General features: G+C 44.0%; 1 long non-coding RNA gene across 1 annotated transcript in view; it reads right to left on the bottom strand.

Annotated features, from left to right (window-relative positions):
• LOC112543581 (uncharacterized) overlaps nucleotides 1-7,850 on the bottom strand; it is a 115,180-nt gene extending 107,330 nt beyond the window's left edge. Inside the window, exon 1 of the long non-coding RNA XR_012902674.1 lies at nucleotides 7,488-7,850. This is a non-coding gene — a long non-coding RNA (uncharacterized LOC112543581). The remainder of the gene's footprint in view (nucleotides 1-7,487) is intronic.
• Between the last annotated feature and the right edge of the window lie 6,463 nt (nucleotides 7,851-14,313).

Here is a 14,313-nt window from a genome sequence, read left to right as displayed (position 1 = left end):
GGACCTGCTGCCTTTGCCTACCCTGGCTGCCTCTCTGCAGCCCTGGTAGCCTCAGACCTTGTTTCAAGCCCTGCAGCCTAGTCTGATCTAGTCTGGTCTTCCCCAGGACAGTGGCGTAGAGAAGGAGGTACGGGGGGGCAGTTGCTCCCAGGTGCCACACGGGGGGGCGCTCATTTAGCCCCCTCTGTTCCCCCATCATCCCTTGGCTTGCCAGCTCCTCCTCCACCTGCTGCCAGCGGCTGAAACCTCCTTCCCACTTCTCTGCCCCCAGCCTGACCCTCCTCCATCGCCGCTGGTGGGTTAGTGTGTGCGGGGGCCCAGCCCCAAACTGGAGGGGCAGAGGAAGATGCAATACAAGCTCCCCCTCTCCACCCAGGGTCAGGCTCAGTTGTGCGCCAGGTTCGGGGCCTCGCCACACAGCGGCAGCATGGTGCATGTGGGCAAATTTTGCTTTTGCCCCAGGCATATAACACCCTCACTACACCTCTGCCCTAGGACTCCTCCAGCTTCCCTGACAACCAAGACCCTCCTGCACCAGAGCAAGAGTGGGTCTATCTCCACCCCTCCAGGAGCCGTTATTTATACTGGTTTCAGCTGGGCCCTAATTGGCTCATACTAGCCACAGCTGCTGGCTTCACAGCTCCACAGCTCCAGCCCTCTTTCAGGGCTGGCTTTTAACTCTTAAAAAGCCAATGTGGGGCAGATGCACTGTCACAGGCCATAAAGTGTGTTTATAGTATTTCCATATTTACACCCACATGAGTTGGCTGATTTAGGAGACAGGAGATTTTCCACTAGCACAGTATAGCTGCATTTTTGCTGCCCTCATAGGTTGCAAAACAGCCACTCAATGACAGAGAAAGGAGAAACTTAAAAAACAACAAATAGTCTAGCAGCACCTTAAAGACTAACAAATATGTAGATGGTATCATGAGCTTTGGTGGGTACAACCCACTTCTTCAGATGAATGTAGTATTGAAAATCCAGTTCCAAAATAAATAGGGTATGAGTTGTGGGGTGGGGGGAAAGGAAGGGAAAAAATAGTGAAGTGGGCTGTGCCCACAAAAGCTCATGATACCATCTACGTGTTTTATTAGTTTATAAAGTGCTACCAGACCATTTGTTGTTTTTTTCTGTAACAGACTAACTTGGCTACTCCCTGAAACTCGTGAATTAGCGTGTTCATGTTACATGAAGCTGATAAAGAAGGTGCAAATTGTTCTTAAGTTCCCATTGTTTGGTCCGTTAAATCATTAGGATGTGGAAGGTAGTGTGCTAGCCAGGTGATGTCTTTATTCCTATCTTTGTGATGGGTCCCAAACTTGTAAATGAAGATAAGTTCCAATGCTTCCCTGTTTATTTGGCTTATGGAATTGGCCTGAAACAGCACAGTGACTTTGAGATCCATTAATGAGTGTCCCTTATTTATTTTGGAACTGGACTTTTAATACTCCATTCATCTGAAGAAGTGGGATGTACCCATGAAAACTCATGATACTATCTACATCCGTGGTCCCTAACCCGGTGCCCGCGGGCGCCATGGCGCCCGCCGGGCCTTTTACATGTGCCCGCGGAGCAATCTGGGCTGGCCCCACCCCCGGGAGTGCGGCAGGTCCCAGCCCCGGGCGCATGGCCGGCCACGGCCCCGGGTGCGCTGCGCGTGCCGGTGCCGACCCTGACCCCCACCCCCGGGTGCGCAGCGCGTGCCCTGGCCCTGGCCCTGGCCCCGGCCCCCACACATGCCCTTGCTGGCCCTGGCGCTGGCCTTGGCCCCGCCCCCGGGGGCGCCGCGCGGAACCTGGGCAGCCCCTGCCCGGGATCGCAGCAGATGCCGGTGCTGACCTTGGGCGTGCGGCGCATGCTTGGCCCCGCCCCCAGTCACATGGCCTGTGAGCGGCCCCGCCCCCATACGCGCAGCGCGTGAGCGGCCCCGCCCCCAGGTGCCCGGCAGCCCCAAAACGTTGGGGACCACTGATCTACATGTTTCGTTAGTCTCTATGGGTATGTCTAGACTACAGGGTTTTGTCGACGCAAGTTTTGTCGACAGATACTGTCGACAAAACTTCTGTCGACATAGAGCGTCAAGACACATTCAGTTTTGTCAACAAAGCAAGCTGCTTTGTTGACAAAACCCTGTAGTCTAGACGCAACCCTACAGGCAATAACACCTTCTGTCGACAGAACTCTGTCGACAGAAGGTATTATGCCTCGTAAAATGAGGTTTACCAGCGTCAACAAAACTGCTGAGTTCTGTCAACGTTATGTCGACAGAACTCAGCGGTAGTGTAGACGCAGGTATAGTTTTGTCAACAAAAGTCCACTTTTGTCAACAAAACTCAGTAGTCTAGACACACCCTAAGATGCTGCTTTTTGTTGCTTTTAAGTTTTTCTAGTTACAGACTAATTCGGCTACCTCTCTGAAGATAAAGGAGATACCATTTAAAAATCCATCCCTGCCAGAGGGGAACCTTCCTCTCTCTTCTCTAAGGCTACTTCTACACTGGTGGCTTCTTGCGCAAGAACAGCTGTTCTTGCGCAAAAATTTGCCGGGCGTCTACACTGCACAAGTACATTTACAGTCTAGCGTCGGAAAACAGGGCTTCTTCCGGAAGAGTTATTCCTCTCCCCACAAGGAATAAGCCCTCTTGCGCAAGAGCTCTTGCACAAGAGGGCAGTATAGACAAGCAACATGAATTTCTTGCGCAAGAAACCCCTATGGCTAAAATGGCCAGCAGAGCTTTCTTGCGCAAGAGAATGTCCACACTGCCATAGACGCTCTTGCACAAAAGCACATGCCAGTGTAGACGCACTCTTGTGGAAGAATTTTTGCGCAAGAACTCTTCCGCAAAACAGTTCTTGCGCAAGAAGCTGCCAATGTAGGTATAGCCTAAGGGTATGTATACACTGCAACGTTATTTTGAAATAACAGCCATTATTTCGAAATAACTTTCCTAGCATCTACACAGCCAAACTGCTATTTCGAAATTAATTCAAAGTAGCAGAGCGCTTATTTTGAATTTGATAAACTTCATTCCATGAGGAATAATGCCAAATTTGAAATAGCTAAATTGAAATAAGAGCTGTGTTGATGCTTATTTTGAAATAAGGAGCCTCCTGCCCTTCCCAGGGTACCCTGGTGGCCACTCTGGGCCAAACCAGGAAAAATCTTCTGCTCCCCCCTCCAGCCCCGGAGCCCTTATAGGGGTAGACTCTGGCTACAGTGCCTGTGCCAGCTGCAAGCCTGCCAGCCCAGAGCCAGCAGTCCATGCATCTGGCCCAGCATGAGCCAGCAACCCAGTAGCACCCAGCCCTCCTCCGCTCCCTGGGAGCAGGCTGGCAGCTCCCAGGAGCCTGCCAGGAGCCACAAAAGGTGAACACCTTCCTGGTCTAGTGCGGAGATCGTGGACCTCATTGAGGTTTGGGGAGAAGCCTCCAATGTCCACGATCTCCGCACTAGACGGAGGAATGCGGCTGTCTACAGGCAGATGGCTGACAGCCTGGCCACCAAAGGCCACATGCACACCCAGAAGCAGGTGCGCATGAAAATCAAAGAGCTGTGGCAGGCCTATGCCAGGGCCTCAGGGGGCAGCTCCCAACCAGGGGCTGACCCAGACCCTTTCTCCTATTATGATGCCCTGGACCCCATCCTGGGGGATCAGATGGTCCATGCCCCCCAGGTGGTCATTGACCCTGGGGCAGAGGACTCTGCCCGTGACACACAGGAGGAGGAGGAGGAGGATGGACAAGAGCTGCAGGAGCCTGGAGAGAGCATGCCCTGTACCCAAGACCCCTGAGCCATCCCAGCAAGCCTGTCACTGGTGTCATCCGAGGCTGGGAAGGCCTCGACATGTGAGTGCCATTACTGTCTCCTTATATGGGGTGGTGGGGTGGAGAGAGGGAGACCAGGGACCACGCATGTGGGCCTTGCTGACCACGGAGTACGCAGCAACCTGTGTATGTGCCATGACTCATAGACTCATAGACTCATAGACTTTAAGGTCAGAAGGGACCATTATGATCATCTAGTCTGACCCCCTGCACAGCGCAGGCCACAGAATCTTGCCCACCCCTCTCAGAATAATCCTCTCACCTATGTCTCAGATATTGAAGCCTTCAAATACTTTGAAGGCCCCAACATGTAGAGAGTCCTTCAGCTGTGATCTGTGCCCAATGCTACAGAGGAAGGCGAAAAACCTCCAGGGCCTCTGCCAATCTACCCTGGAGGAAAATTCCTTCCTGACCCCAAATATGGCGATCAGCTAAGCCCTGAGCACGTGGGTAAGACTCACCAGCCAGACACCCAGAAAGTTCCCTATAATGAATGGTCAATTAGTTACCAAGATCATGTTATTTCATCCAACCATCCCCTTATCATAGAATCATAGAACTGGAAGAGACCTCAGCTAGCCCTGGCTAGCTGGTCCACAGGGGCCCTGGCCTGTTACCCACACACGTGTATGAATGAAGGCACATGACATGCTCCTGACCCCAGGGAGGGACACTGCCTGATGCCCTCCCTCCACAAGCTCCCTCTACAGTCCCGGGCCAGCTCACACTCCTGGGGATAGCAGGACATGCCGAACACGGCCTGTGTGAAAGCACATCGGCTCTGATGGTGCGGAGACCTGCTGTCCTCGCCGTGCAGAGGGGGGCTGGGCTTTACCCACTGTGTCCCCAGGGATAACTGACCACTTCTCTTGTTTCCCACAGCCACAGCAGCTGCGAGTGCAGGGGGCACCACCCCGCCCAGGACAGCCTCCCACACTCGGGCCAGCAGGATGACCTGTAACCAGAAGGATCCTGTGAGGCCAGCACTGCACCCTCGACCACTGGGTGCATGAAGATCTGCAACTACGGTGGAAGAGCTGTAGGAGCTGCTTGGCCAGGGCCGTGCCATCTCTGACCACCTGCAGACCCTGGTGCAGAGATTGCTGCCTCCTACCACACCAACAGGCACCACTCACTACACTACAGTAACCAATGGGGAAGTATTGTAACAGCAGCAGAATCTGTTTCCATACGGATACGCTGTTTCTTTTCTGTTTTGTTCCCTCACATATTGTGACAGATCTTCCTCTAATGTAAATCAGTGTGTCACCTTAGGCTTCAATGGAGCTACACCAACATATGCCAAACGAAGATCAGAAAAATTGGAAAAAAGTTAGACTCATTTCACTCACTCCAGAAGTCAGATATTTTGAAATATTGATGCTCAATTGATTTTTTGAAATGTATGGGAGATCCTGTTGGCTGCTGCTAGTTCTTTTCCAAGAATTCAGAGATCATATATTCTGAGCACCTGATCCAAACCCCACTGAAGTAAATGAGAATCTTTATTCTGATTTCACAAGGGGATCAGAACACAGAGGTATCATATAACATAGGGATTTTGATTGTTTTTATAGTGCTTCTCTGTTGAGAAGAGTAGAGTGTGCCCTATAGCATAATGAATGGAAAACCTCGAAAGGTTATACATTTGGGTTTGATTTATTTAAACACCAAAAGGGATGACTAATTCCCTGAACTATCTGGGCTGAAAAATTGGGCTGAAAAGACCAAGCTTTCTTTTTTTTCAGTTGGCCCACAAGTACTCCAACAGCCTTCATCAGCCTTATGTTTCTGACCAATATGAAATACATAACAAGGTGGTTCCCTGCCCATTGTCCATTGCAGATAGTTGTGGAGATTCAATTATTTCACATAGGTTCTGAAATAACTTCCACTTCAGAAGTGCCATTACTTAACCATTTTCAGGAGTGGAATGAATGGGCTGTTACAATAGGCATGCTCTGATTTTGACAGACCCTCTTTCCTTTTTTCAGGCTTTTGGAATTGTGCTAGACATATGACTTGTAAGTATTAACCGGATCAGAGATTCATCCAGGAGAGCATATTAGCCTGTATCATCCTCAGGGCACTTTTCAGAAATAAGATTGAACAGATTCAAGAGAATTGTTCCTAAATGCTCCAAGAGGATACCAGGTTTAATCACAGCAACAGCCACAGATGAGCAACTGAAGCAGTTAAGGAATTAGCCCAAAATTCCTAGGCCTTGGCAAATTATATTTAGAAAAGCAATGCATCATGCTTATACAACAGAATATGCTTTGTCTTAAGAGTTCATTGGGCATATAAAGTCTAGCAGGCGTTATTACCCCTTTAAGCAGAAAGAAAAGTGAGGCTTATAGGCTACGTCTAGACTGCAGGCTTCTTTTGGAAGAAGCTTTTCCAGAAGAGATCTTTCTAAAAAACTTCTTTAGAAAGAAACCAAAGTGCATCGAAAAAGCGATCTGCTTTTTCAAAAGATAGTGTCCCCACTGAATGGACACTATCTCGCATTTAAGCCGTGATTACTAGGGATGGAGAGGCCTCCAGGGCACCTGTGCTTTTCCCTCTTCTTTTGAAAGAACTCCCTCTTCCCTGTCCACACATGCCTTTTTCTAAAAGAGCTCTTTCAGAAAAAGGCTTCTTCCTTGTAGAAAGAGGTTTACTAATGTTGGAAAAACTCCTCTGTTCTTTTGATTTTTTTTTCAAAAGAACATGTTTGCAGTGTGGACGTAAGTGAAGTTTTTTTGTAAAAATGGCTGTTTTTCCGAAAAAACTCTGTAGTGTAGACATAGCCACAAAGAGCAAGTGTCTCGACTTGCTCATATAGTTGCACAGCTAAAAATAGTTCCTAGCTCCCCTAATTCAAAACTCTGTGTTTTAACTATTAGACAATACCAAATGTATTTATTTAGATATACTAGGACTATCTCATGAGATGAAAATGCAAATACTGCTGTGGTAGGTTAGTCTAACAACACAATTCAGAAATGGGGTTTTCTCGGCTAGCTTCCCTTGTTATCATTTAAATCCAAAAGCAAACTTCGTTCATTGAAAGATGAAAAAAGAGAAGGCTGTCTTACAAATTCTCTGGCATTGGTGTTCCACTTCCTTGGCAAGTTGGAAGAATATCTTACGATATTTTGAAATGTTCTCTTCTGACTATTGCAAAACCCAGGAACCACAAACAGTGCAAAATTAAAAAATAAAAGGTAATCTATTTTTTTTCAGACCTCAAGAATGTTTGGTTTGGATTGATATCTAGGTAAATTTTTGGTTTGATTCTTATTTAATCTACACCAGTTCACTCATACCTAGTCCCTTGTGAACCTTTGCCCACCACACGATTATCCAGTCAGACCTAGGAAGTAGTGCTGCAGGTGAAGGTTGAAATACATTGACAGCTGTGTGAGGAAACTGGCACAATGCTTGGCTGGAGGTGGGGCTGTTAGGCTCTCACTTTCATGAACGCTAAATTCATTTACAATTATTGAAAGACAAAAACAAAAGGAAAAATAAGTTGTGTGAACTTTTCAGAGAAGGAAAATGAGACACATTTGAAAGAGCTAGGCCAGAAAATGAACTTAGAACTGGGAGGTAGTCCTTCAGAAGCCAGAGAGACTGATGCAATAAATCATGGAAAACATCTGCAATTTACTTACACTAAAATATATGTGGTATGTCTGTTTTCTTCTATCCTGGGTGTCCAAGTTCAGTGTTGACCAAACGCAACGAGTCCTTTGTGGGAGAAAGAAAACCACTTCAGACCCAGTGAATAGAAGGCACACATCATTCACTGGTTCACGTTTCACTCACAAAGTCACCTCCCTAGGCACAGATGAAAAGATCTTCTGGTTATTCACTGGGTTAGAGAGAAGTTTTCTTTCCATAATGAGTGACTGTTTGACTTAAGACCACTTTTGGAGCTACAAAGAGAAATGTTTTAAGGTATGATATCTGTATATAGGGAAAGATTATATTCAAATAATCACTTCAAAGGAAGTGGAGGAGGAAGCATGTTTCTAATTTCTATACAAAAACAAAGGATGGAAGAATTTCTTTCAAGGTTTTTTATTTGTTTTTCAAATTGTAGTCCTCAACTTTTAAAATAATAATTGGCCCTGACAGTCGTTTAATAATTGTTAGTGATCTATAGCTTTATTATAAAGTATTCATCTAATGATGTATTTCCTTTACCCCAAGGGCCAAGTACAAAGCAGGGAAATTATCTAAGTGATACTTTTTAATAACTTCCTGTGGGATTGAAAACGCTGGCCGAAGCTGTCTCTGCAAAAGAGTTAATCATGCAATTTCACAGATTAGACAACACAGGGTTACTAATGAGAAACTTCAGTTCAGTGATAAACTTTTTTTTTCCAAGAATATTTTGAGAGGCCTGTGACCTTTGGCTGACACCCAGTGAGGCTATTAGTTTAACCATGAGATGCACTGGAGTCAGCAGAACTTCTCCTTCTGAAATTTGTTCATAACCCTTCAGGAAGAAGTGTTCAAAAACCTAGAAGGACTAGATGGAAGGGAAAAACAAGCAGAAAAGGACTAACTTATCAGCTTCCGATAATTGGCATGGCTTCAGCTTCCAGTTTCTTTTCAACAATGTATGCTCACTATAGCAACCCCGGATCCCATTTAAATGTCATGCTGCCCTCTGTTCTATAAACATGTATCATCCATCACTAAATATTTAGATCTGAATTGTTGGGGCTGAGTTCTGTGCCAGGGGTAGGGGGATTAATTCCTTTCAAGGTCCTCACATGATGGATTTTTCACTGAAGTAAACATCCGAGAAGAGCTCACACTATGGCCATAAAATATATAAATAAAGTTTAAAGTTTAATTAAGTCAACATTATTTAAAGTGGTTGTCATATTTTATGGTGAACTTTTCATGTTTATTTTGTATGACTCCTCATAAATAGTCTCTCCCCATCAGACGAAAGGCACTGCTGGGTTAAAGTTAAAGGCTCCATGCATGATACAGGAAGGAGAATCTCTCGAGCTTCAGGGTTCCAAAACACACACTATCATGCCTTTCGCTATCTCATGTCTTCCTAATGAACTGAGATGTTGTGCAGACACAGGAAAAGCATGGTCGAGTTTACAAAAGACGTGACACTGGGAAGTCCTGGGCTTTGCAAAATTAGGGCCTGATCCTGCAAGGTGCTAAAAACGTTCACTTCTTACTGATGTCCAGGCTGGACAGTTAGGATACAGAGAATGGGAGAACAGGATCTGGTTTGTACTGTAGAGACTAGCCGATTATAGGAAAATTGGAAAAGGCCCTTAGAAAGATCTGGTGCTCACTTTTAACTGCTTTAGATACCTCTGTAAGTAAACATGAACTATCCAAAAGAAAGGGGGATTACCATGGTATTTTCCTTGACTCTTTATAACAGTAAGAAATCTCTCACTGATTTAATAGTTCTCAACAGGAAGGGAAAAAACAAGTAAAGAAATGTAAACTAATGATGTGGGCTCCTCCTCATAGAGATTTGGAAAGCTGGCCATGTTATAATAAATACATTGAAATGTGGGTGCCTTTCTCAGCTACAAGAAGAGAAAGAACAGTGCTCTGGTGAGAGTGCTAGCCTGGGCCCGGGGAGTGAGAGTTTCAATTTCTTGCTCTGCCAAGGACTTCTTGTGTGATCTTACACAGGTCACTTTATTGTTTTGTGCTTCAGTTTCCCTTCTGTAAAATGCAAATAATAACAACTACCTCAAGGAGGAATTGTGAGAATAAATACACCAGTGACTGTGAGGTACTGCAAGGTCCACTGATGGGGGGATGGACAAAGAGGCCCTCTGCTGCAGGGCCTCCCAGCCACTGCTGTCATTGTGGTGCATCTACACAGCAGGGCTTACCTCAAAATAAGCTATGCAGATTGAGCAGCATCAATTGCGTAGCTTATTTCAAAATAGCTTATTTTGAAATTGGGGGCATCTACACAGCACTTATTTCGAAACAGACTTATTCCTCCGACTTCCCTTACTCCTCATGCAATGAGGGTGACAGGAGTTGGAGTAAGAAGTCCTCCAGCTTGACAGTATTTCGACATTCTTTCAAAATAACTACCTGCCGTGTAGACACAGACTAAGTTATTTCGAAATAATGCTAGTTATATTAAAACAATGTTGCTGTGTAGACATACCCTGTGGTAGTAGCAGTGGCCAAAGACATGGACCCTTTACATTGCCACTGGAGTGCCAGGCCGCACACTCCAGATGGCGCTGAAGGGCTGGCTGGGGCTGGCTAGTCCCCAACCCCACCTCTTCTGCACAAGTCTCAGCCCCTTTTGGGAGTGTGGTGCCGGCCCAGGGTCCCAAAAATTCTGGGTACTCCAGTGATGGTGGGCCACATACATACCTAAAGCAAATAGATAACTGGGAGTTTTGAATGTGCAATGTTGGGCTAGAAATTCTTCAAGATAAATGGGATACTAAATGTGGTCTTATGGCTAAGGCACTTTACTGTCACTCAAGAGCTCTGCCACACTTCTTGTGTCACCTTGAGCAATCCATTTATTACCGTGTCCTTCAGATCTTTATATATAGAATAAGGATCATATTTTTTTTCTATCTTTTCTTTTTGGATTGTAAGATCTTTGGGAGTAAGGACTTCTATTGCAGTGGACTTCTTATCTCAACCAGGGTCTCTGGGAGTTACTGTACTACACACAGTAGATAAGAAGAATTGCTGTCACATGAGTTTTCAATAGTTTGATCATTCCTTCTCCTAACTGCCCTCTTTTGCAGTATAGCAGTACTTCACTTCCAATGTCTTCTAGAAGTCAATGTCTTTTAGAAGATGGATAAATCCCTCTCCCAATTCTCTCCATTTGTAGCATTTCAGAATTTCACTGCCAATATCCTCCAGAAGTGCATTCAAATGGGAAATGGTGAGGCAGGGAAGAAGTGAATGAAACTTTACTGAATTTCAATTAGCTATTTTTAACTGTGGGTGTACATGTGTAAATAAGAATACAGTGACACAGAGCACAATAACAATTAGTGAAGGACAATCCATTGCACAACTGAAAACAATTTTAACAAGACTCAGCACATGCAATATTATAGGTAAATGTGTACCAGTAGTAAATCATAGGTTTCTTCTAGCAAGGTATGTCACAAAGTAGTTGTTTGAGGGAAGATTCCTTCAGGTTTGTTCTGTAACATAATGCTAATTAGCTTTCTCCAACATTTTTAACATGAGATATCAAAATTTAGTGTAGGTAGTAGAAATTTAATGAGGGCTACATTTACATGACAGGTTAAAAGCTGATGAGAGTCTCTAAGGTTTTTTGTTGTAGTAATACAATGCAGGCTAATATTATTTGATAAGATAGGAGGAGACCCAGCTGAAGTGAAAAAATTGCCATGTAGGCTCAAGGCTTGAGTTATAAATGAAACTGTAAAGAGAAATTGAAAGAAGAGCTGCTCAAACTCAGATAACTTCACCTTTCCAGGAACAAGGAAAAAAATTGGAAAAAAATAGTAACAAGAAAGGAAAAAAATGTTTATTTTGGTCTCAATATGACCAGAATAGGTAGAGGTTTGTCAGAATAACAGAGTTAATGATTGTCTTCCTATTGATGAATGTCAGAAGAGCTATATTTAATAGCATGGGTTAAAATTCTCTGCTGGCTAAAGAAGCAACACTAGGCCTCTGCACCAGTTCAACCCTATTTCACCCTCTCTGCTTAGTTGATAGCAGTTAATGAATGAGACTATTCCATTTTCAGGTGCTGACATGCTCAAGCTGTATCACTGGTTTGACTGAGTTGCAGTTTATCAAACCAAAGATGTGTCAGCTGTTACAATGGTCGTTACATTTTACAAGAGTGATGGTTGCATTTCTCTTGTGAGTGAAGTGATCCATATATAGGGTGCAATCCTGAAAAGTCAGCAAAGCCCAAATTAAATGTACGTGCTTGTGAGAGACTTCAGACTAACACAGTGGAGCTGAGAAGGGGGGAGGTGGGGAGACAGAACTCTCAAAGGAGAAATAAGGCCTATAACACCTGTTCAGATGGGCCACATTCAGCTAATGCTGGCAGTGCAGTAGAAGGGTAACTGCTCTTTTAGTCTGATCAGTTCCTATTCCACTTTTGAGGTCAGATGGATTCACAAACTAGTGTAACCCACCCCCAGACTGTGGCAAGCCCAATGCCAATACATTAGTAAAGTCCCACTTAAATTTTCAGAATAGGGCTTAAGAAGGACTGGCACGTTGGTATTGATGTTGGCCAACCACAGACATCTTCCCTGGTTCTGAATCTGTTTGTGTTATCTGCCATTGTGGCAAAGAGCATAGTAGGAAAGTTGCATTTCTGCTGATTATGGCCCATGTGTGTGATGGGGCCATGGTTGTCCCTTTGCTTATAATTGTGCAAAGTACTTTTGAGAGGCTTGGAAAATGTGCTGAATGAGTCAATAAATAATATGTTTTGTTTCTCAAAACATTCCAAGTGAGAAACATATTTAATAACTCATGTGTAGCTGGACCTAGGAATAATGGGTCTTTATAGAATCTGCCACCTTCTAGCCAAATCCCTGCCTCAGATATGAATATACTCTTCCAATGGGAAATGTGTGTGCATATCAGAGGCAGAATTTGGCTCTTATTCTAAAATACACTGAGCACCTTCTTAAAAAGAAAATTATCCAGCAGTCATGTAAACCTCTGCATTTTCTATTTGCTTTTTAACTGAAGATTCTGTATTATACTGTGTATTTGCATCTGGATTTTATAAGGATATATATTAAGTGCTGTGTATGTATCTAAAATGTTAGTGTAAATTAACTCAGACATTCACGACTAACATTTTAGACAAATATATGACACTTAATACCTAATCACTATAAAATTCAGATGCAAATACACAGCTGCATAATACAGAATCTTCCATAAAAAGCGTATAGAAAATGTTAACATACAAATGCAGTTATTCCACAGCTGCAGTAATCCTTTCTTTTAATGGGCATTATGAAGAGACTTTGCATTCATATTTTCTTCTGGGTTTCACCAGCTTCATGCAAAGGCAACTCCCATAATTTTAGTAGTGTTACACTTCCACAATACTGATGCAATGGAGTGGAGAATCAGACCCTCGTGTTGAAATCTCGGCCCCTCTGAAGTTAACAGGAGTTTTGCTATTTTCTTTAAAGGAGCCAGGATTTCACTTCAGGACTTAATATCATAATAATTTCTCTATCTGTGGGTGTGATACGAGGGATACATTTTTCAGTTCCAGTGTTCATATTTACATTATATACTGCAGACACCTATCAGGGACATCATTCAGTGAATTATAAATAGACACCTAACATCCTCACTGTTCCCATTGACCTCACTGGGCTTTGGATCAAGCTCTAAAGATGTAATGTAGTTCTGCTGACCCACAGATTTCTACAAGAGAGGTGGGAAAATCAGCAGTGATGTGAAGTCCCGGGCTTTCTTTTCTTTTCTTTGTTTTTTTTTTTTTCTTCAAACCCGCTGGGACTGATTCACCTCCCACATTGATGTAAATCAGGAGTGGCTTCTACTGAAGTCAATAGAGTTACATTCACTGAGCTGATATCAAAGGATAATCAGGCCTGTATTATTATTCCTCTGTGCTACTATCATACTTCCTTCTATCGCTTCAGGGGGTAGCTGAGTTAGTCTGTTACAGAAAAAACAACAAATGATCTGGTAGCATTTTATAGACTAATGAAACATGTAGATGGTCTCATGAGCTTTCGTGGGCACAGCCCACTTCTTCAGATGACCGGAGTTATAAGTTGGTGATATGAAAACCCGAAATAAATAGGAGAGGAGAAGGGGAGGGAAGAGAGAAAGAAAAAACGGAGAGGGTGGGGAGACAGAACATCATTAAGTATCTGAAGAATGGGTACTTAAACCTAAGCAGATAAAAATCAAAGTCAATAGATAGATTCCTAAAACAGGAAGGATACCACTCAGGGAGCTGTTAGCACCTTCAGTGGTTATTAAGTAGATAAAGTTCCCACCAGCCCATATCACAATTGAGTCCATTATCATGTGAACTGAATTTGTAGATGAACTGGGATTCCAGGGCTTCTCTGTGTATTTGGCTTGTAGAGCTGGTTTGTGATAAGACAGCTACTTGCAGGTCTGTCAGACTGCGATTAGGGAAACTGAAATGCTCACCAACAGGCTTCTGTATATTCCCTTTACATATATCTGATTTGTGTCCATTGATTCTTTCCCGCAGAGACCGGGATAGCTTTAGAAACACAGCTGTGTGGACAGCTGGTTAGCTTTTTGGACAACCTTTCTGTCATATGAAACCTGTGTAACTAATGAACAGGTAAGACATGCCTCACAGCATGTAGTTGTTCCACTCTTCTATATATCTGGGATGTCTCATGTAAAAATCTTGACAATTACAGTAGGATTTTACAAGACATTGTGGCTCATATTCCACAAGGACCAAATAAATCCTCATGGGAA

This window comes from Pelodiscus sinensis, chromosome 3 (genome assembly GCF_049634645.1).
Source record: "Pelodiscus sinensis isolate JC-2024 chromosome 3, ASM4963464v1, whole genome shotgun sequence".
In the NCBI taxonomy this organism is placed as follows: Eukaryota; Metazoa; Chordata; order Testudines; family Trionychidae; genus Pelodiscus; species Pelodiscus sinensis.
Note: the sequence above shows the minus strand (reverse complement) of the source record. Positions and strands in the feature narration are given on the sequence as shown.